Genomic DNA, 21,145 nt, shown 5'->3' on the forward strand with positions numbered 1-21,145 from the left:
TGATCTCAACTCATTACAACCTCCGCCTCCCTGGTTTAAGCAATTCTCCTGCCTCAGTCTCTTGAGTAGCTGAGACTATAGGCACCACCACACCTGGATAAGTTTTGTATTTTTAGTACAGATGGGGTTGTAGATACAGGGTTTCACCATGCTGGCCAGGCTTGGTCTCAAACTCCTGACCTCAAGTGACCTGCCCTCCTCAGCCTCCCAAAGTGTTAGGATTACGGGTGAGAGCCACCGTGGTGGCCTCTGGGATGTTTTTAATGGCTGGAGAGCAACCCACCTCCTGACTGGCTGTTTGGAGGACACATTCCAACAACACATATTCCCTCCCAGCACTAAGGTGGCAGATTCTGCTCTTATAATAGGATATTCCATGCAACTATATATTTCATTTGTAAAACTTTCCATTGGGATTATGACTTTCTTTCAGATGTAGCTGACCCTCCTCTGGCACTGTTTTCATATAACTATGTGTCATTGCCTGGCCCAGAAAAGATGCCACTATCCAAATCTGCTCTTACAGACTAAAATTTCGTTTCCAAAGATATTTATCAATTCAATAACATTTATCGAATTCCGACTATAGGTCATTTGTGGTGCTAATCAGGGAGAATATAGCACAGTATCTACCCTCTAGGAGTTTACAGACTAGTGTATTTGAGGTTGATTTGTGTAATTTTATATAATATTTTCCCTTACACAAACATTTCATCTAGTAAATGGTTCCAAGATACTTATAAATATTAATAGCAGTGTCACATTGTTCCCCAAAATGTTGAAAAATTTATGTGATCTTATCTGTCTTGCACTTTAATGCTATGGTATATATTTAATAAAGGATTGAATTTGGTCAATGTCAAGAGTGAGGTGAGGAGAACCTACATGAGTGAGTTTGGAGTGAGTTTGGAGGAGTGTGAGTGTGCATAGCAGACTCCAGACCCAGCTTATGGAGTCAGCTTCTGGTGATTTCTTGTTCATCTTGTTCCATCTCAGCTTCCCATTTTGGTCAAATCACCCCCAACTGAATGACCATGGCAAAAACATTTCCCAAAAAGGCATTTTGAACTTGGGAATAGCGGTTGGTGAGCTCATAGTACTATTTGTACTTACTGGCTCTAAGACCTTAGTTAACCTCCCTAAACCTGTTTCTCAACTGTAAAATGGAGATAAGAAGAATACTTTAATGCATTTATTTACTAAAAAATGTTTTATTGAAAACACCATTCTTGTAGGTCCTGGGGATTCAAAGTGAATTAAAGTCCTGTCCTTCTCCAGCTACTTTCTAGTTGGCGGAAACGGTAAACAAATATGTAGCAGGTTGACAGTAGGGGTGCAATGAAGAGAATGTGAGCAGCGAATGGGATGTAGGGTGGAGATGGGGTACAGTGTACATTGGGCGGCCATCTTCTCCCTGAGAAGATGACATTTGAGAGTAAAAAAGACAAGCATTAGGGGAGAGAGGGGAATTAGTTGACAAGTGAGAGGAACAGCAAGACAAGCTAGAGTGCAGAACTGAAAGGTGATTCTCTAGAAAACACAACTGGAGAGCTCACAGGGGCCTCATGACAGCCTGCAGTAGGGATTTTACTTTTCCTCCGCGTGAGACAGCCACTGGAGAGTTCTGTGCTGAGAAGCGTCATCATCTGACTTCTGTTTTAAAGATCATTCTGGAGTCTGGGGGTGGATCAAATGAGATAATGCCTGAAAATGAGCAAATGCCTGGAACATGGTAAACTCACAATAAAGATTAGCTCCAGGGAAGAGGGGCCTACGATTACACAGCATCAAGCCTTTGGGAACATGTTTGCACATTTCTGTGTCCTTCAATCATATAGACTTGAATCCTAAGAAATGGAGTTTTTTTTTTTTTAAGGATGTTCACTCAAAACCAGCGGGGTTTACCCACTTTCAGGGATGGCAAGGGGCATAAATTTTAGAGAAGAATTAACTATTTACAGTTTAGAGACTCAAAATGATACCATGTTTAAGGATACCTTTGGAGCAGCTCAGAGCGTACCCACTGAAGGCCAAGGGGCTGCCCTCTGTGCATTTTTGCTAACAGCTTTGCATAGACTGGGTTTATGAAGTGCCACCCCATCTGCTAAGCCCCATGGGGATTCAGAAAAGCCGAGGCTGATTTTGATGGTGTGGAGGCGTGAGAAAACAAATTGGAGATTGATGCAGGGATGAAGGTGGGTGCTGAGCCACTGTGCCAAATTTAGTGTCAACACTGAACCGGAAGGTAGGAATGAGTTTATACTGAGAAATAGCAAATGAGAGCTTGCTCAAGAGGTTTGCTGAGAATAAGTGCTTCTTAATGGATTAGGTTGTGACTTCAAATTGAAAATTAATACACAGAAAGAGTCAAGCTCAGAGAAGGGCCACCTGGCTGTTCAACTCTGGCCTGAGAGATGGTCATGGGGGTTTGGGTAGGAGATGATTCCTGTTTGCAAGTGTGAATAAATTTTGAGTGGAGGAGGAAGTGTCTTGGAAACACAATCCTTCATAAGTATACATCCAAGGTGCCCGTTACAGCAAGTTCTTGAGAACAGTAGGTCCCAGGATCCACCATGTGCCCAGCAGTTTCTCCACAATCTAGGAAGCTAGGCAATGGGGCTTTTTCTCTCTCTTATCTGTGGAATAGAAAGGATCCATGAGGCATCACAGAGCGCCGAGTTCTTTCCAGCCACTTTGTCTCTTCTAACAGCATTTGCTTCAGTGGTGGTTTGACAGACTTGGGTGTTTTAGCAAATGTGCAGGGCCTAAGGTCAAAGAAAGCAGGCCAGGGTGCACTGTGTTCCCCATTGTTCCCTTTTCCCTTCTTGTCTTCATTTCTGTTCTCCCAGGTTTCCCTCAGGTCTCTCCTCACTCCTTCCTTTTCTCCTGTCACTCATTGTTCTCTCTCATTTGCTTTCTTTTCCCGCCATTCTTTTATGCCAGATTTCTCTTCTTTAATCACCGCTATTAGGCATTTGAAGCAGTGAGTGATGTGTGTGTTCGGCTGCAATCGTTCCAAACATTGGTCGTTGCCATAGTGTTCCTTTAGCATGAAGCCAGGGAAGTGTAGAAGGCTTTTGTGTCTGCCCTGGGGAAGGAGGACAGCCTCCTGAAGGGGTCTGAGTGCAGAGCAAGAGGTGGATAGTAATTTAGAAAGCAGGAATTTGCCGTCAAAGCTTTGGGGAGGTTTAGAAGAGGCTATTTATAATCCATCAGGGGATTTAAAAAAATAGGCAGGTTCTGGAATATTGCTATAGATCACCTAGACAAGATGAAAAGATAAAGCAGCTCAGGAAATGTGTTTACAGATAAGAGGCAAGTTTTAAAAGCAGGGCCATGATCATGGGGACTTTGACTGATTATACCTACTAAATAATGTATAAATGAATGTTATTCAACAACTACAGATATTGACTGACAAAACAACAGTGGGCAAATGGAGGCAAAAGCATAAGCCTTAGCAATAAATCTCTGTAGTCCAGGCTCCGCGCATGGTACTCCCTTGTGGCCATGGCCTTTCCCTCTTGTCCTCCAGCTAGGCTCCTTGCAGCTAGCTTTGGGGGGAGCTGATACATCATTCACTTGTGCGTTCATTTATAGTCACACATTTGAGTACCGACTCTGGGTCAGACTGGATACATTTAGGAGAAAAGATTCAGCCTCAGCCCTGAAGGACCTCATGGGAGGCAGACAGGAAACAAACCCAGCTAACAAAAATAAGATAATGAAACATGTAGAGATGTAAACAAAATGTATTGAAAACCTAGGAAGAACACCTCAGTATCAGAAGTAACTCAGAACTAGGACCTGGTGTTTTTCAACTCCAGTGGAAAGAGTCTTGAGATATTCCTAAATGGCATGGAGAGAGAAAAATCCAGCAATCTTTGACTTCCCTCTTTCTTAGGATTAATTACAAATATCAAGAATGGCGTACATTCCAAGTTCACTGAGGAACTAGAAGTGAGTCTAAAATGAATCCAGCCTTCGTCATTTATTTCCCCCAACTCTCAAAATAAGCTGGTGTTTGGTTTTTTGGTTTTTGTTGTTGTTATTTGTTTGTTTGTTTGAGACATGGTCTCACTCTATCACCCAGGCTAGAGTACAGTGGTGCGATCTCGGCTCACTGCAGCCTCAACCTCCCAGACTCAGGTGATACTGTAGGTGTGCAACACCATTCCTGGCTTTTTTTTTTTTTTTTGTAGAGACGATGTTTTGCCATGTTCCCCGGGCTGGTCTCGAAATCCTGGACTCAAGTGATCCTCCTGCCTTGGCCTCCCAAAGTGCTGGGATTACAGGCATGAGTCACCATGCCAAGCCATCATAAGCATTTTTTTAAAAATTCTTTGAGATAAAAAGATCCAAGTAGGCCAGACAATGGAGAGTTTGTTTCTTTTTTGTTAGATGGAGAGAATAAGAATGTGGCAACTTTGGGGAGCAGATTTTTCTATAGTTGGAGAAAACCTTGTTGATGACCAAGGCCTTTGGATTACAGTTGGATTTAACCATGTGGGTTGCTTCTGTGAGTCAATACTTTTAAGGTAATTCAATGCAAAGACAGTGGGTAATATCTGGAAAATGGCAAGGACAACTGTGTCTCACAGTAAAACATACCCTTCTCTTTGGGGGTCAATAAACTCTAAGCCACCGATCTTCAGTGTTGTGGGAAATTCTTAGAAACCTCAGAATTATTTCACGAAGACCAGATGGCATATATTAGTTTCACTAAAAATAGCGGGCTTCTATTTGTCACAGAAGGTCTCCTTCATCTTCAGATTTCCATCTAGAGAACTAAAGATGTCCAGTCATCAAAAGTCCATGGGTCATTGCTAAATGGTGTCAAGGAGGAAATACAGGGGCTGTAGTAAGCCAGGTTGGGAGTTTGATTATAAGCACTCACTCTCTAAAAGCGATTAGCAGTAATATTATGAAGCCTAGCAAAGATTAAAAGAAAACATTGTCCCAACCACGAACAATTAAATTAGAATCTTTGGTGGTGGGGTGCCAGGTACCAGCACTTTTTCAAGCTTCTCAGGTGATTCTAATACGCAACTAGCACCAAGCATCCCAGCCCTCGGGGCTGCTAATCTCGGACAGATGTGACTCAGTAACTGAGATTCAGCATAATTTTCAAGGTGAGAGTTGTACATGTTGCTCAGTGCAGAAAACATGGAATCGGGTTACTCTAAATTTGTTAGAGCAGGGTCCCCAAATGTTACCTTTTGCTAGAAGTGTGGTTGGGTTACAACAAACAGATTTCTATGGCAGAAAGTCCGAGTAGAATGCGAATGAGCACAGGATGCAATCAGACTACTGGGGCTCACTAGGCCTTTCTTAGCTTCTGTTTTGAAAGTCCAAAATTGTTCTCATCCAGACAGGCATTTGAAAGGACTGGAAAGATTTGGATAGGAAGCCCTAGAGAGATAGACATTTGCTGAGTTGAAGCCAAGGATCGAGTCTCATGCGTGTGAAAATCTAATACAGGTAAATCTCCAACATATGGCAGCACTAATTCCTGAGAAAGGTCATGAGTGAGCACCATAAGCACGAACAAAGCCTTCAAGCCCAAAGCTTTGCTTATGCAAAATAGCTATTTGTGGCACTTAAGTACAGTGGTCACCCTGGATTTTCCAGAGTGGTTTAGATTTTGGCTCCATTATCAGTGTGTTATATCAATGTCCCGTTTTTTGAAATCCCAGTACCTGATGCCCAGTGAATATACACTCGTGTTGGTTGAACTGAAGTACATTTCCCCCTCCAAGTTGCATGTCATACACAGAACCAAACTCTAGCCACTGAGCACCACAGACACCAAATGAGCTGAGGGCAGGGCACCCCAGGAATGAAGGTCATGCCCTGTGGCAACCTCACTGGAGACGCAAGGTGGAAACTGGCTTCCTGCTGGTGCATAAGCCATTCCCTGCCTTCCCTTCAGACAGCCCAGCTCTAAATCTACCTTCTCCACTCCTGGAACTTCCTTTTTGGGTACTATGACTATATCTCAAAGCAAAGATCTAGGCATGGCTCTCCCATTCCTATTAATTTTGAGCATTGACATCTGCTTTGGGATCCACACATCTGGCTCCAAGCAATACTACATCCCCACTCCACAGCTGTGGTTCCCCATATGGCCCCGCCATCCCTGTAGGATACAAAAATTACCTTGACAGAGCACTTGTTTGCATTATCCCCCTGGAAAACAGGGTGCATTATTCACCCATATATTTTGGGGAAGAAAAGCAGCTGTTTTCAGCTAATCTAGTTGTTCTCAGCCCTGGCTGCACCCATGCCTATACTCCACACCCCTTCCCACACCCTTTGTGGCAACCTCAGCTTAAGCTTTTGTCACTGTGTTGAAATTACACCACTAGTGCTTTGTTTTGTTTTGTTTTGCATTTCTGGTAGGATCATTAGCTCATACAAGGGTCATCAGGGAAGGAGCCATCCAGCTCCCATCTCTTTCTGTGGAGCAGCATAATGACTGTGTGCACTCATTGCAGGGAGCCTCAGGCACTCAGACCCACAGGGGACTGGTATGAAGCTCCTCATTTCAAATGCTCCACTCTGTTGCTCTATCTGAACATGAGGACCTTCTCTTGGCAGCTTAGATCTTCTATTACGGCAAAGGATTGGCTCCAACCAAAGGGAGCCAGTTGCTGGTGGAAAATACGATTACCAACACAGAGGCAGCTGCTGTTGCTCTTTGTTTTTCTAACTTTCAAAAGTGTGGAACAGTAGTTAAAGCCTCCAACAATCTTATTCCTTTCTATCCCATTTCATTTCACCAAGGGTTCAAGATAGCTACACTCCAAGTAACATCTTAAATGATCATATTCAAAGCATGATGCCACACAGGAATAAGAATAGCAATTTTTTTTTGATCAATATGCAAACCTGACTCCTTCATTCAGGGTTACAGCTCTCCAGTGTTTTGGCCTCTCATCACATGGCTCCAATGTGTGAATCTTCTGTATAGAACCTCTTGGTTGGTGAAACTCTGAACTGAAAAGGTACCAGTATCTGTTAAGACAATCCTGTTAACCTGTTATTACCTGCCAATTACATTGTTCCTTGTTTAGAAATCCAGTTGAAAGAGGCATGCTAAGAACCCCATCAGAAGTAGCTGGTGTGGGTTTTTGTAAGTATGGGTAGAGAATCTGCCTACAGCAAGTAACACCAGTGCTGGCATGCCCAGAAAATTCCAGCTGGAGGTGGGAGTAAGTGGCACTTGGCAAAGTTGCCCTCTTGACCTAATTGTTTAATTTGGATGGAAAAATGTGTTTTGTTTATGTATTTTTTTCAGGGAGCCATTATGGTGAGTCTTTCCAGTATAATTTCCACTGAGACCTCTCTTATTTAGCTCAATTTTCTCTTGGGCTGAGGCTGACAGAGGCATGGTTCGTGGGAGAATCTGTCACCCTGTGGAGCTGAACAGTCTTCAAGATAAAGCTGCCTGCTGGCCTTTCACACCCAAATTCCCTGAAACTTGGTCACGTCCCAGCCAATGTCCTCTGCCTTTTGATGCGCTCCACTGTGAGGGGAGAACTAGAAACCGTGAAGAGTGGGTCCACTTGTTCCTACTGTGCAGTGAGATGGGAATTTGATTACATTAAAAAATCCATCTGTATTCCTTTTATCATGCAGATGAAGTAAAAAGGAGTATATAAAATAAATTTATAGTTTTGCATTTAAAAGAGACACAGACAGAGAGAGAAAGAGAGACCTTTGGCCTTTGTTATTTGTTTAACATCTGCAGTCCTGCTGGACCACTAGCTTGGCGAGGGCAGCTGGCAGGCAAGCCTGTGTGCTGTTGCAGCCAAGTCCCTAGCACAGCTCATAGTAGGGGCTCAGTAAATGTTGAATTAATAATTAATCTCCGTATCAAATTTCCTCTTTGTCCGCAGTCGTGAAATTTATACGTGTCTTAAGTTTCAAAGCACTGAGTGAATATAGCTTGCCCTAAAGCAAACAAACAAAAATAGCATTGCTTTGAAAGATCTCGTTTAGCACCTTAGTTACCACAAGTGCTCATTAGGGCTTTCTTTTTCTCTTGAAGGTGTACATTTGACTGAGAGTGTGTAAGTGGGTTATGTGACTAGCCAAATGCCTTCTCTCTTCTGTACTTGAAGCCCTGTTCTCCCAAGCTGAAGAGTAGATGACTACAGGGAAAATGTGACTCATAGCAAGTGTTCTTATTAAATCACCTTGAAGTGTCTCTTGTAAAAGATAACTCCCTGCATTGTAGAAATGTCTTTGACAAGAGAGGATTAGGGTGAAATTGCAATTACCTTGACATAAAGGAATGAATTAACTTTCCAACTTGCATTTTTGCAAGGCATAGATTCAAGCTGCTTGGAATATAAACATTGAACACATTCACAATAGCTTGGGGCACTTGAAAATTGAAAAGATGGGCAAGGAGCCCCAAGATGCTAGGCAACTTCAGAGGTATTTCTCACCACAGAGGGAGAGCCTGCCTGGACAGAAACCGCCAGTGCAGTTGTGCAGTGTCTGCTCATGTGTCAGCAGGGTTTAGGGGACTGTCAGGACAAATACCTCCTGGAGCTGACGCCTGCAGGGTCTGCCTGGAGGAAATAGAGAAATGCTCTTCCAAGATTTGACTTCCAAAACTACCCATTCACTTGACTCAGCAAATATTGACCGAGCACTTACTATGCGTTGGGCCACGAGTTCAGGCAGTCTTGGCTGTCAGGGACTTGGAAAAGTCAGACGTTAAACAAATCGTGTGGGCATGAACCTCTGTCAACAATTCATGTGCAAAAATATACACTTTTGTTTGTTTTTTTTTAAGTCAAAGCTGACTGTAAGCTTTCATCCTGCCAGGGCAGCAGGAAATTCCAACTCCTAGGTTTGCACCAGAAGCCCAGGGCCTTCACGAGGATTATGAAAACACAGGAAGGGCCTCTGGTTTCTGGTCCATCCTAGCTACTGCCAACATCTCTATTTTACCTCAGTCTCCAGATGGGCAAGCAGGCCAAGTTGTGAGGCAGTTCAGCGTGTTCTGCTGTGTCAATGTGACCTGTGGGCATATGAATCTCCACCTGAGCTGGAAAGTCCATGACAAGGCCCTGGCTTCCTCAGGTGCACACCTGGGCCATCTGTCTGAGGGCTATTCACAGCTCCCTAGGCGTGCTTCTGTTGGAGACACAGGCAGGCTCTATCCAGGGAGGGGAGGGGGTGGTCCACAGAATAGGGCCTGAGCCACTCTTGGATGATAGTGGAGTGGGTACTCTTGTGCAGCTTCTAATAGGAGACTGCATACTTCTTGTTCAACTTATTTCCTCTATCATCTGTCATATTCTTAACAGAAGCCATGGCAACATATGACTTAAAATTGTTAAAAAGCTCAGCACTTTGGGAGGTCAAGGTGGGAGGATCTCTTGAGGCCAGGAGTTTGAGGCTCCAGTGAGCCACGATTGTGTCACTGCCTTCCAGTCTGCGTGACAGAGCAAGACACTGACTCAAAAAAAAAATTGTTTAAAAGGCTGAATTTTTAGTAAATGTGTTCAGGGGAAAAGCATTCCACTAACCCTTGGCTACATTTCAGTCTGGTCTCTGCTAAGCTCAGCATCTGTCTACCGTCATCCACCTTGAGAATTTCTCTCCTCTATCTTCCTGCCATTGAAGGAAGGGCTCTCTCCCTTTGCCCTGCCTGCAGAGGACTGGGTGTTTTACATGAAGAGCAACGTCTTTCTTCAGCTTCCACTTTCCCTCTGGAAAAATCCCCACAGCAAAGGAATAGAAAGCCAGGCACCCGGTAAAAATGAAGACATGGAACAACAGAACACCCAGGAACGAACGGCTCAGCAGGTTGTCCCACCAGGCCCCAATCGCAAAGCGCATGAGGATAATGAAAGAGGAATTGTCTGCAGCCAAGGGGCACATGGTGGGCTGGTCTGAGGGGCCAGAGTAGGCCTCCTGGAAAACGTGATGACTAGGATAAGATCTCAAGGATGAAAAAGAAGTTAGCCAGGGAAGCAGGGTTAGGATGTTTACAGGGCCAGGTCTGAGAGGGAGAGGGGGAGTCAGACAGGGAGCAGGTATGGCCTGAGATCTGAGCAAAAGCCCAAAGGGCAAGAGAGGAAATATCGATGGTGACCCAATGGTTGTTGAGTCTGTCCTTGTCCACTGGGTCCCTTACAGAAGGGTTTTTCCTCATGTGGTTTGTTTGTATGGGGAATGTGTATTTAGGGACAGCACAGATAGAGGCAAGAAGGAATCAGAATGGAACCTGCAAAGGTGGAGGGGAAGGAGCCACAGCCCCTAGAGCCACCACATGTGCAGATCCAAGACGGAATGGAGCTCAGAACTGGCACTCTGGAGTGAGTTACTGATATTCTCACAGTCTCAGCATCTGTGTTTGTAAGATTAGAACAGTAATTCTCACATCCTAAGTTGTTGTGAGACTTTAAAAGTCTGGTGCACAGTGGACATTAGGCCAGGCCTGGGCTGCTTGCCCTCAGCTCTATTCCCTCCCAGTCCTTGCTCTCTCTGTGTGGCAGGAAGCCATCCCTGCAGTCTCCGGTGTCAGCCAGATCCCTGGCCAGTGAGGCCTTGGCAGGAGATTGGAGGGTGGGAGGAGGGAGGAAGCCCAGCTATGTCTACCCTCTTTCTCTGCTCCTGCCTGGTTCCAATTTCCTCCTAACAGAGCTGCCATGGTCCTCATTTCCACTTAGTAGGTGACCCAGGCCCCAAGTCTTGCCTAACCCTGACATTCCATTTGTCTGTGCAGTTGAGGCATGGTAGCAGCTTTCTGTTCTTGCTAATCTCTGGGTTGTATGCCGTCTCCTGTTTGGCTTCTCAGCCTCTCTATCACCTGTTACGTCTTCTCTGCACCAAATCCCCTCTGCTTTAAACCCTCAGCATGATTTCTGTTTTCCTGGATGAATGATAAGCATTGCAGGGAGTAGCAGTAGTTCCTCTTCCCTTTGACCACAGCTGTGGGTTGAATTGTGTCCTCCAAAAAATACTGAAGTCCTAACACCTGGTGTCTGTGCGTGTGACCTTTTTGGGAATTAGATCTTTGCAGATGTAATCAAGTTAAGATAAGGTCGTTAAGGTGGGCCCTAATCCAATGGCGGAATCCTTAGAAGAAAAGGGAAGTTTAGACAGAGGAGAGCACCCATGGGAAGACAGAGACACACAGGGAGATCCTCATTTGAGGACACAGGCAAAGATTGTCATGATGCAACTGCAAGCCAAGGAGTGCCAAGAATCGATGGCCACCACCAGGAGCCAGGCAGAGGCGAGGAAGGATTGCAGGGAATAGACTAGTTCCTGAGACAGCAATTGTTATAGGTGAGCCCAGCCCCTCTTGCCTGCCTCTTTGTGTGTGGCCACTGGCCTTTCTGCTTTTCCACCGAAAGGTGAAGCAGCCCATGGCCCTTGCCAGAGCTTGGCAGATGTCAGTGCCATGCTGTCGGACTTTCCTGCTAACAGAACTGTGAACTGAAACAACCTCTTTCTTTTATAAATCACCCAGTCTCAGGAATTCTGTTATAGCAACACCAAATGGATGAAGGCAGAAACGAATGCAACAGCCACGGAAGATTATCTGGGGGAGCCTCTTACATCCGGCTCTCCCTCCCCTCCTCTCCACTACCACTTTGAGCTGCCCTAAGTACTCTGGTCACCTACATGTAATAGACATCCTCTCCCCTACACATGGCTTGGCTTTGGGGAGAGGTATCGAAACTGATCTCAAGCTTGATAGCAGTTACTTTGGCCTCACCCATATTTTTCTGTTACAATCAATAGGAGGTTGGGATTTACAATGTTTTCAGTGTCTGTATTGGTTTTGATGTTTTAATTGCAAAACAAAACAAAACAAAAAAACTGACAACCTAGAAACCAGTCAACTTGGCTTAAGGAAACAACAACAAAAAAAAAAAAAAAAAAAAGGAAAAGGGCATAAATTCGAAGAACCCAGAAATATTTCACAAAATATAAAGGCACTAATGTAACTGTGCCTGTGGTGGGGATTAGAGCCAGAAACTGGAAGCCTTCTTTGACTGATTCTTCTCTTTTTTCTTATAGAGGACCGGATTTTTCTGCTGCTGCTCTGATTCACAGCTCCCATATTTATGTCTCGTATTTCCAGCCACATAGAGGTTGACTTGGCTCAAGTTCAAGTTCCAAATTCCCAAAGAAGAAAATCTGATTGGATCAGCTTGAGTCAGGTGTCCACACCTTATCCAATCAATTGTGTTTATGATGGTGGAGGGAGCACACAGGACCAGGATGGTTGCTGGGAGCCCACCTCTATGGAAAGGGAGATTTTAAAATATGAAGGGCAGGGGTTATTGTAGGGTTCATTCCCCAAGAAGAAAGACGTGTTCTGGGTTGGACGCCTTCTGGGCTGAGGCTGGGGTATGAAATGTGGCTCTAGGCCAGCCCCTGGCTCTCACCTAACAGTCAGGGCCCGCAGAGACTCACAGGTGGCCTTCACCAAACCTTACCATCTGGGTGTGCAACAGAAAGAGTAACGGGAGGAGAATTCACTCTATCCTAGTTAAACCTGCAAATCAAACCTCCCACTTCACTAAATGATGTGTGTTCCTGTTATGTAATCCATGGGTAATAATAGCTAACATTTACTGGACACCTCCAACAGGCCAGTGCTAAGTGTTAAGAACATTTTTCTAATGCTCATAATTCCACAAGATTGATTTTGTTATTCAGCGTCATCTCTGCCCCCACAACTTCCCCATCAACACACATCCTCATCTCAAGCCACAGTGTAAAATGACTATGATCTTCAACTTTCTGCCTCGTAGTTGATTTTTAACAGGTGATGCAGGAACATGGTTCAGGTATGTGTAAGTCTCCTTCCCATCCCTATGTTTCAACCATGTCCTTCCTCTCCCTAAAGGCAAACACTGTTGCTGGTTTCTTTTCTTTCTTTCTTTTTTTTTTTTTTTTTTTGAGACGGAGTCTCACTCTGTCACACAGGCTAGAGTGCAGTGGCGCAGTCTCGGCTCACTGCCAGCTCCGCCTCCCGGGTTCACACCATTCTCCTGCCTCAACCTCCCCAGCAGCTGGGGCTACAGGCACCCGCCACCACACCCGGCTAATTTTAAGTGCTGGGATTACAGGCATGAGCCACTGCACCCGGCTGCTGGTTTCTTATATATACAAGCATAAATGTGTGTATCTTTTTGTTTTTCTGGAAATGATAGATTACTTTTCACGTTATTATAAAAATTGTAACACTGTGTCTTGGTGGTGGTTAGCACAGAGAGCAAATCTTCGAATGGTTTCTGCTGAACTATTGTAAGGAAATGTCATTATCTATGAAACCACTCCTTTATTGATGATAACTTAGGTTACTTCCACTCTTTGGCTAATATAAGCAGAGCTGCAGGAATATCTTTGTGGCTATAACTTTATGCACATGTGCCAACATATCTATAGAATAAATTCTCCAAAGTAGAATATCAGGGTAAAAGAGTACATGTGCTAGGGCTGGGCGTGGTGGCTCACACCTGTAATCCCAGCACTTTGGGAGGCCAAGGCGGGTGGATCACGAGGTCAGGAGATCAAGACCATCCTGGCTAACACGGTGAAACCCCGTCTCTACTAAAAATACAAAAAATTAGCTGGGCTTGGTGGCGGGCGCCTGTAGTCCCAGCTCCTCCGGAGGGTGAGGCAGGAGAATGGCGTGAACCCGGCAGGCGGAGCTTGCATTGAGCCCTGAGGGCGCCACTGCACTCCAGCCTGGGCTAAAGAGCCAGACTCCATCTCAAAAAAAAAAAAAAAAGTGCTATACATTTTTAGATGAGTATTCAGTTGCTCTGCTGAGAGGTTGCATCAGTTTATAATCCCGGCAACAATTCAAGTGAATAGCTGTTTCTACTCTCCCAATAGTACTCCATTCAAGGATTTGATATTTGATAATTTGAAACGTAAGAAGTGTAGTTTATTTGCTTTCTTTTAAATGTTGTTTTAAGTGTTTTAAATCCTTGTGGAGTGTGTATGTGCTGGGGGAGTGTGTGCCACAGAGAGGGACATTTCCATCCCGGTCCTTTGCCCATTTTTCTGTTGTGTTTTTGGCCTTTTTCTGACTGATTTTTGGTGATTATATATATTTAGAGAATTAGTCCTTTGTTACATGTATTACAAATGGTATCCCAAGTATGTTACCATTGTCTGTCTTAATTTTGTGTGTTTCTTGTACGCAAATTTTAGTTTTTGTAGAGTTGTATACATTTTATTCTTTATGGTTCCTGGTATTTTTTTTTTCTCATACTTTGGTCTTTCCATTTCTTTTTTTTTTTTTTTTTTTTTTTTTTGAGACGGAGTCTCGCTCTGTCTCCCGGGCTGGAGTTGCAGTGGCCGGATCTCAGCTCACTGCAAGCTCCGCCTCCCGGGTTCACGCCATTCTCCTGCCTCAGCCTCCCAAGTAGCTGGGACTACAGGCGCCGCCACCTCACCCGGCTAGTTTTTTTTGTATTTTTTAGTAGAGACGGGGTTTCACCATGTTCACCAGGATGGTCTCGATCTCCTGACCTCGTGATCCACCCGTCTCGGCCTCCCAAAGTGCTGGGATTACAGGCTTGAGCCACCGCGCCCGGCCTGGTCTTTCCATTTCTAAGATTATAAAATATTTTTCCATGTTTTTCTAGTGACTTACACCCATCAGGAATTTACTTTGGTCTGATGGATAAATTTAGTAATCCTGCTTTATTTTTTTCCTAAATGGCTACCTAGTTGTCTCAACACCATTCGCTTAATTATGTGTTTTTCACCACCGATATAAAATGCCACCTCTGTCATATTTTACATTCTCATATGTTTTGGAGTCTGCTTCTGGATTTTAGTTTTTAAATCAGGCCCATGATGTTTTAATTACTCTAGCTTTATGTTATACCAGCTGGTATATCCAGTCTGTCTTTCTTACTTTTCTTTTTCAGAATTTTTCTAAATATTCTCATTGCTATATATTTACCATATACGAGTTTAAAATCTGTTTAGTGAAAAAAAGTTCTGTCAGTGTTTTCATTGAAATCACATTTCTTAGATTTCTAGTTATTTTATCCTTTAGGTTGCTGTTGGAAATGGGAACTGCTCTACTTTCCAACTGATTGTTGTTTTGATATTTGAGGCTGTTGATTTCTTTTTGACACTAATTATATATATAGCTTACTTTTTAAGTTTTCTTACTCATTTTAATATTTTTTCCTACTCTTTTATTATTCCCCATAAGCATGTGATCATATCATCTGCAAATACTGATAACTAGACCTCCTGGTGAGTTCTGAATTGGTGAATTCTTGTATTTCCTAATTGTGTTGGCATGTATCTCTAGACTAGTGTTAAGACTAGTGTTAAAAGGTAGTAGTGAATATGGAAGTCCTTTGTTTTGTTGCTGACTTTAATGAGAATGTTTATTATGTCTCCCCATTAAGCATGGCCTAGTTTTTGGGATATGATATATATATTTTATTTCACGGAACCTCACCAATATGGCCTGCTCCATGCCTTTGCATATGTTAATTCCTTTCCGCTATGTGGGAAAACTGTCCTTATGCTTCATGACCCTTTCCAATGCCCTTTTCTGTATGCTGTCTTCCTCATGACTCAAGCTATTAGTCATCCTCTCCTCTGTTTTCCCACAATGCCCAGCCCATACTTTCATTATATATAATACACAATACACTGTTTTCTAGCCATCTGCCTGTCTTTTCTTAGGTTGTGAACTCCTTGAGAGCAGGCCCTGTGTTCAGAGCTTGATAAGAAGTGGACCAGTCAAGCAGCTTCCGGAAGCATTGATCTAAAAAGGGATACTAATACATCAGTGAACTTTGAACTTAATCTCTGTCTACACTCTCTTGGCCCATGGCTTTTAAATACTGTCTACAAGAAAGTGATCCAAATTTATATTTCTTGCCCTGACCTGTCCACTGAGCAAGTACATCCAGCCGCCAACTTGATATATACAGATTCAGGCAACACCATCTCATAGATCATGTCTAAAACAGAACTCTTGATTTCCTGTGCTTCCAAATCTGTTGCTGCCTTCCCACCCACCGTTTTCCTCATCTTGGCTAATGGTTCTGGAGTTCTTCTCGACTCCAGTCTTTCCCACACCTTATACCACACCACAGCAAGTCCTGTAGGCTCCACCTCCAAAATATATTCGGATTCCAACTGTTTCTCTCCACCTCCACTGCACAATTGTAATCATCATCTAAGCCACCCTTATTTTTTGCTTAGATTCCTGTGGTATGTTTCAAGTATTCATCCAATTCCCATTCTTTTTCTCATAATAATCTATTCTCTACATACTAACTGGCAGAATCTCTTAAAAGGGTAAATAAGATCATGTTACTCATTTTATTAAACCTTTTAATGGTTTTCCGTTACATTTAGAATAAAATGTAATCTTCTTATCATAGCCTGTAAAATCTGCCTCTCTTCTCTGCCCTGTCATTCCCTTATCATTTACCTGGGTGTTCCACTGCAGCCCTGCCTGCCTTCTGTCTGTTCCTCGATGCTACAAGCTTATGTGGGCCTTTCCATTTGCTGTTGCCTTTGCCTGGGCTGCTTTTCCCCCAAGTCTTTGCATGGGCAGTTCTTTCTCAACAATCAGATCTCAACTCAATTACAAATAAAAATCTAACTCAGCTCCCCCTATCATAATCAGAAAACGGCATAGGTCTTGAGCTCTTGAATATCCAGCATTCTTACTCTTTATCACATCTTCCTATTTGATTTCCTCCATTGAGCCTATCGTTATCTAAAATTAATCCATAGATTTGTTTAGTTGTTTATTATTTTTCCCTACACTCTAATAAAATGTAAACTTTATATAAACAGGGACATTATTTTGTTCTTTGAAATAAGCTCAGTAGTTGGAACAGTCCTGGTACATAGTGGGCACATAATAAATATTTGTTGAATAAATGAAATAATACATATATAATAATGTATATGTACCAATTAACTCATTTACATGGTATTATTCCTACATGAAGGGCAAAACAGGAATGAGTTTTTCTCTTGCTGTAGTTGATAGCACCCTGGAATGAAAAGCACCTCTTTCCAGGGTCCAAGGAACATTGCAGAGAGTTTTTGTGACACGCTCATGCAATTTGCAGTGAACCAATGGCCACAGTCTCCTGAGACCACTCAGGGGACTCTGGCCTGAAGGTATCACAATTCTGAAACCACATAAGGCTGGTAGAGTGTTGTTTATTGGCAATTATTGAATTATTTTATTGCCTAAACTCAAAACTCTTTAATATGTTTCTTTGTCCAAGAAGTGGTCTGATTTAAAAACAAACCACAATTTAAAACAGGGAAGAAAACAAGAGCTCTAAAAATGAACATAAGTCATTTGAATATTTTATTTTGACCAATGGAGGTAAAGTAGGTAAATTTACTGCTGCATACAATGATTATTAAAGCATTTACTTCCCACCATCACTAAATAAATATCTAACAAAGAACTAAAGAACATTCTTTTAAAATAGTACTGAATAATTAGGCTGCTTGGGATTCTTCATCCACTGGCCTGCCCTGAGCTTGTCTCATTCATCTTTGTTTTCCCTGTTTCATCTCCCAGAGTTGCTGATAAGGCCTGGTGCACAGTAAAGTTTTCTGAAATGAAAGGGGGCAGGTGAGAGTCTTGTAGATTTCTTTGGCATCCAAAGAGCTGAGAGATATTTGCACTCTCACACAGAATTCTCTGAAGGGATCCATCCAATGTGGAAAGCATCCTCTGTTCCATACGGCCCCTCCCAGAGTTTACAGCAGGAAGAATCATATACACAGAGCCCTGCCTTGTGTTTATATTACCCCAGACCAACAGAATAATGTGGCCCGACTTCATTACAGCCTTTATTCCAAGGCTTGAAATCTTTAAAACATCTTTCTGGGTGTATTGGAAATCTTCATGTAGATGCATTGAATGTAATTAGATTCAGCCAGCCTTGGTAACTCTGGTATGTGTGATGTAATTAGTAAAGCAACTAGTTGAATGCATTTGTACAGCCTCTCGCCCCATTTGGGAGGAGGTGAAATGCTGACACACTGTACAGAGACTGTGTAGCTATAAACATTGTCTAGGTTGATTGTCAAAGGAAGGCTTGTTCTAATTAAGACTGTGAAATGGCTTCTCTTCCTCTGGCAGAGATGTTCTCAGTAAATTTTTCCTCTGGAATGGAATCTTTCATGTGTGGCTCCACCCAAAGTGGAATTTAACTTTCTCTAAGTCTTAACATTGTGGAGGGGAAAAGGGGTGGGACTCTGAAGTTCTTCCTTCCAATGCAGGAGGTTTAAAAAAAAAAAAAAAGAATTGAGCATGTAGCATTTACAAAATGAAGTAAATATTCTTAAGGGTTAAGTAACCCAAAACTAGAAACACCTGGCTGAGTGTTTGGAGACTATGAAGGTGGTGATGATAGTGATGACTTAATAAGTGAGGCAGTAAATCTTATATACCATAAAGTTGTTGCCAAGAAATGGCTGGTCAGAGACAGACTGCATGTGTTAGGCAGAATAACAGCCCTCCAAAGATGTCCACATCCTAATTCCCAGGAAGTGAGTTCGTTGGGTTACACGGTGGAGGGGCATCAAAGTTGCAGGAGGAGTTAAGGTGCTAATCAGATGAGTTTTGATTAGGGAAATTATTGTGGATTATGCTTTTGGATGACATGTAGATAGCAAGGAGAGGATTACCCAAAGTTAGCAATGGCAGTCATGGGAGGGGACAGACAATAGGCAGGGATGGTGGGAACAAAGATGTACTTGAAGAAAAGATTGTGGGGAAAATGGGTACGTTGCTAATAGCAGTGGCTGGTTCAGTGGAAAGGCCACTAGTCAAAGGCCAGAAAGTCTGCTTTGAAGACTTGGTTTTACCACCTCAACCTACCCCCGCTCACAGCATTAGAATTCTCATTGCAAAAGAGAGATGGTAAGACTTACCCTGCCTCCCAGGGTTGTTAGGCTCAAGTGAGAAGCAAGCCTTAGTTGCTGTGAACTGTAAACTGTGATTTTGAATACATAGCATGGTGTGATACCACAAACGCAGTTTAAACCTCTGAGACAAGCCAGCTGTTTTCCCTTTGCCTAAAACTTCCTTGAATTCTGGCTGATATATTTGAGGGCAACTTTGGAGCCACCATGTCTGACTCATAGCTAGCACCACCTAACCCTTTGATGAAGACTCCAAATCCGATCTTGCTGGCTGCTTTGGCCTTGCTTCCCATAGACTCTGGCATGGCTGGCTTATTTGTAAAATCAGCAGAAAATCCATCCCAACTGGGAGACATCAATTCCCTCTAGCCAGAACACGTGGGTTCCCTGCAGAGGAGAGACTTGCTTCTTTCTCCAAAGCACTTGGTGTTGGGTCTGAAGCGCCTCCTTCCTCACTAGGAACTCAGACAGGTAAACATCTGTGAAGCTGGACACTGGGACACCAAGGCACAGTCTTGGTCTCCGAGGCTCTCTGCTGTCTGTCGTGGGGAGAATAGGAATGGCTTTCTGACTAAAGCCAATGATGGATGTGGATAATTGTAGCACTGATGGTGAGTCATGATGTGATAGAAATAAAGCCGTCTATCTCTGTAGCCTTGTCTTATATGCCAGCCATCCTGACCTTTCTTTCTCGTCCTCTTCTCTGGCAAGCTTGTTCCAGATCAGAGCTTTTGCACCTCTGCCTGGTGTACCCTCTGTCCAGAATGCTCTGCCTCCAGATCTCCATGTGGCTGTCTCTTTCCCTGATTGGCACCTTGGCTTGAATGTCATTTCCTCAGACACAGCATCTCTGACCACTCTGCCAATGGTACCTACTCCCATTCCTGTTACTTGCTTGCATGATTTATTTTCTTTAGGATCCTTATCACTACTGAAATTCTTCATTCTTTATTTCTTTCCAACCAACCTTGTCCATCCTTTTCATAGCTGTGGCCCCAGAGTCCGGGCTTTATAGATCATCAATGCATGTTTGTTGAATGAGCACCTTGTGCCACTCACCACATGCCAGGCACTGCATGCAGTGCTCTATAGACATTCTCATGGGCTACTCCAGATACTTCTGGGAGAAGGAGTTTGCTCTTCTTGTTTTACAGATGCACTGACAGAGGCCCCAAAGGGCTGAGTGATCTGCTCTAGTTCCCACAGCTGGTAATTAGGGGACTCTGGATTAGAACAGTGCTCCAAATGGTTGCAACATTTAGAGTGGTAGCTCCCAACTCTGAACGTAAGGAGCACACAGCTGAAGGATCCATGGTTTGCAGTCCAAGATGACCGCCTGATCACAGTTTTTTTTTGGGTTTTTTTTGTTTTTTTTTTAAGTAGTGCTTCTTGAGCTTTAATGTGCATTGCAAATCACCTGGAGGCTTTGTTAACCTGGAGATTTGGATTCAAGGGTGCAGTTGATCTGTTGTAGGGCAGGGGGTGGGTTGTGGTGTGGGGTAGAGTGCTGAGATTGTGCTTTTCTCACAAGCTCCCAGGTGCTGCTCGTGGCCACGATTTAACAGCCAGGGCTTAGAGGTTCCTTTGATTTGAGAACTGGATCAGCTGTTTGCAGAACAAAGGCAGGATGAGAGGGACCTGGTAAATCTTGTAGTCAAATCAATTGCTGCATCTGAGCAAAGACAGCCACAGTCCCTCCTTCCCTGGGAGAAGCGGATGTTATCCCAGCACCTTCTGCAACCTGGTCAGGGACTGAGTCCCGGAAACTTGGGTCTAGTATGTGTCTCTGAGCCTAGATTTGGTTTCCAGTTGTGTAGCACTTGGCTGAAGACCAACAAAGGGGCCGAGCCAACTATAGAAAGTCATCTCCTTAAGCAGTGAGTATTTCCTGCCGACCCCTCATTCCTGGACCCCAAGTGTAGTTGTCCAACTCTAAATGCCAAATGACAAGCTTGCCTGGAGTTTAGGAGTTTCTCACAATGCCTACAATTTGCTGGAATTTTCTCATTTAGAGGACAAGTGTAAAGTATCTGCTCTGCTTATATTAGAGGGTTGTTGTTAAAGTGTTTTGAAAAGTAGAAAGCAGCGTTTCCCAAATGTGGGTGGAATTGGTTTTCAGTAGGACAAAGTCCCAGCATTAGAGAATACTAATCACAGGGTGAAGAAGTTATTCTCTCTTCAAGTTTGTTTCAGCTACTGTTTAATTTAT

This window comes from Theropithecus gelada, chromosome 15 (genome assembly GCF_003255815.1).
Source record: "Theropithecus gelada isolate Dixy chromosome 15, Tgel_1.0, whole genome shotgun sequence".
NCBI lineage: Eukaryota > Metazoa > Chordata > Mammalia > Primates > Cercopithecidae > Theropithecus > Theropithecus gelada.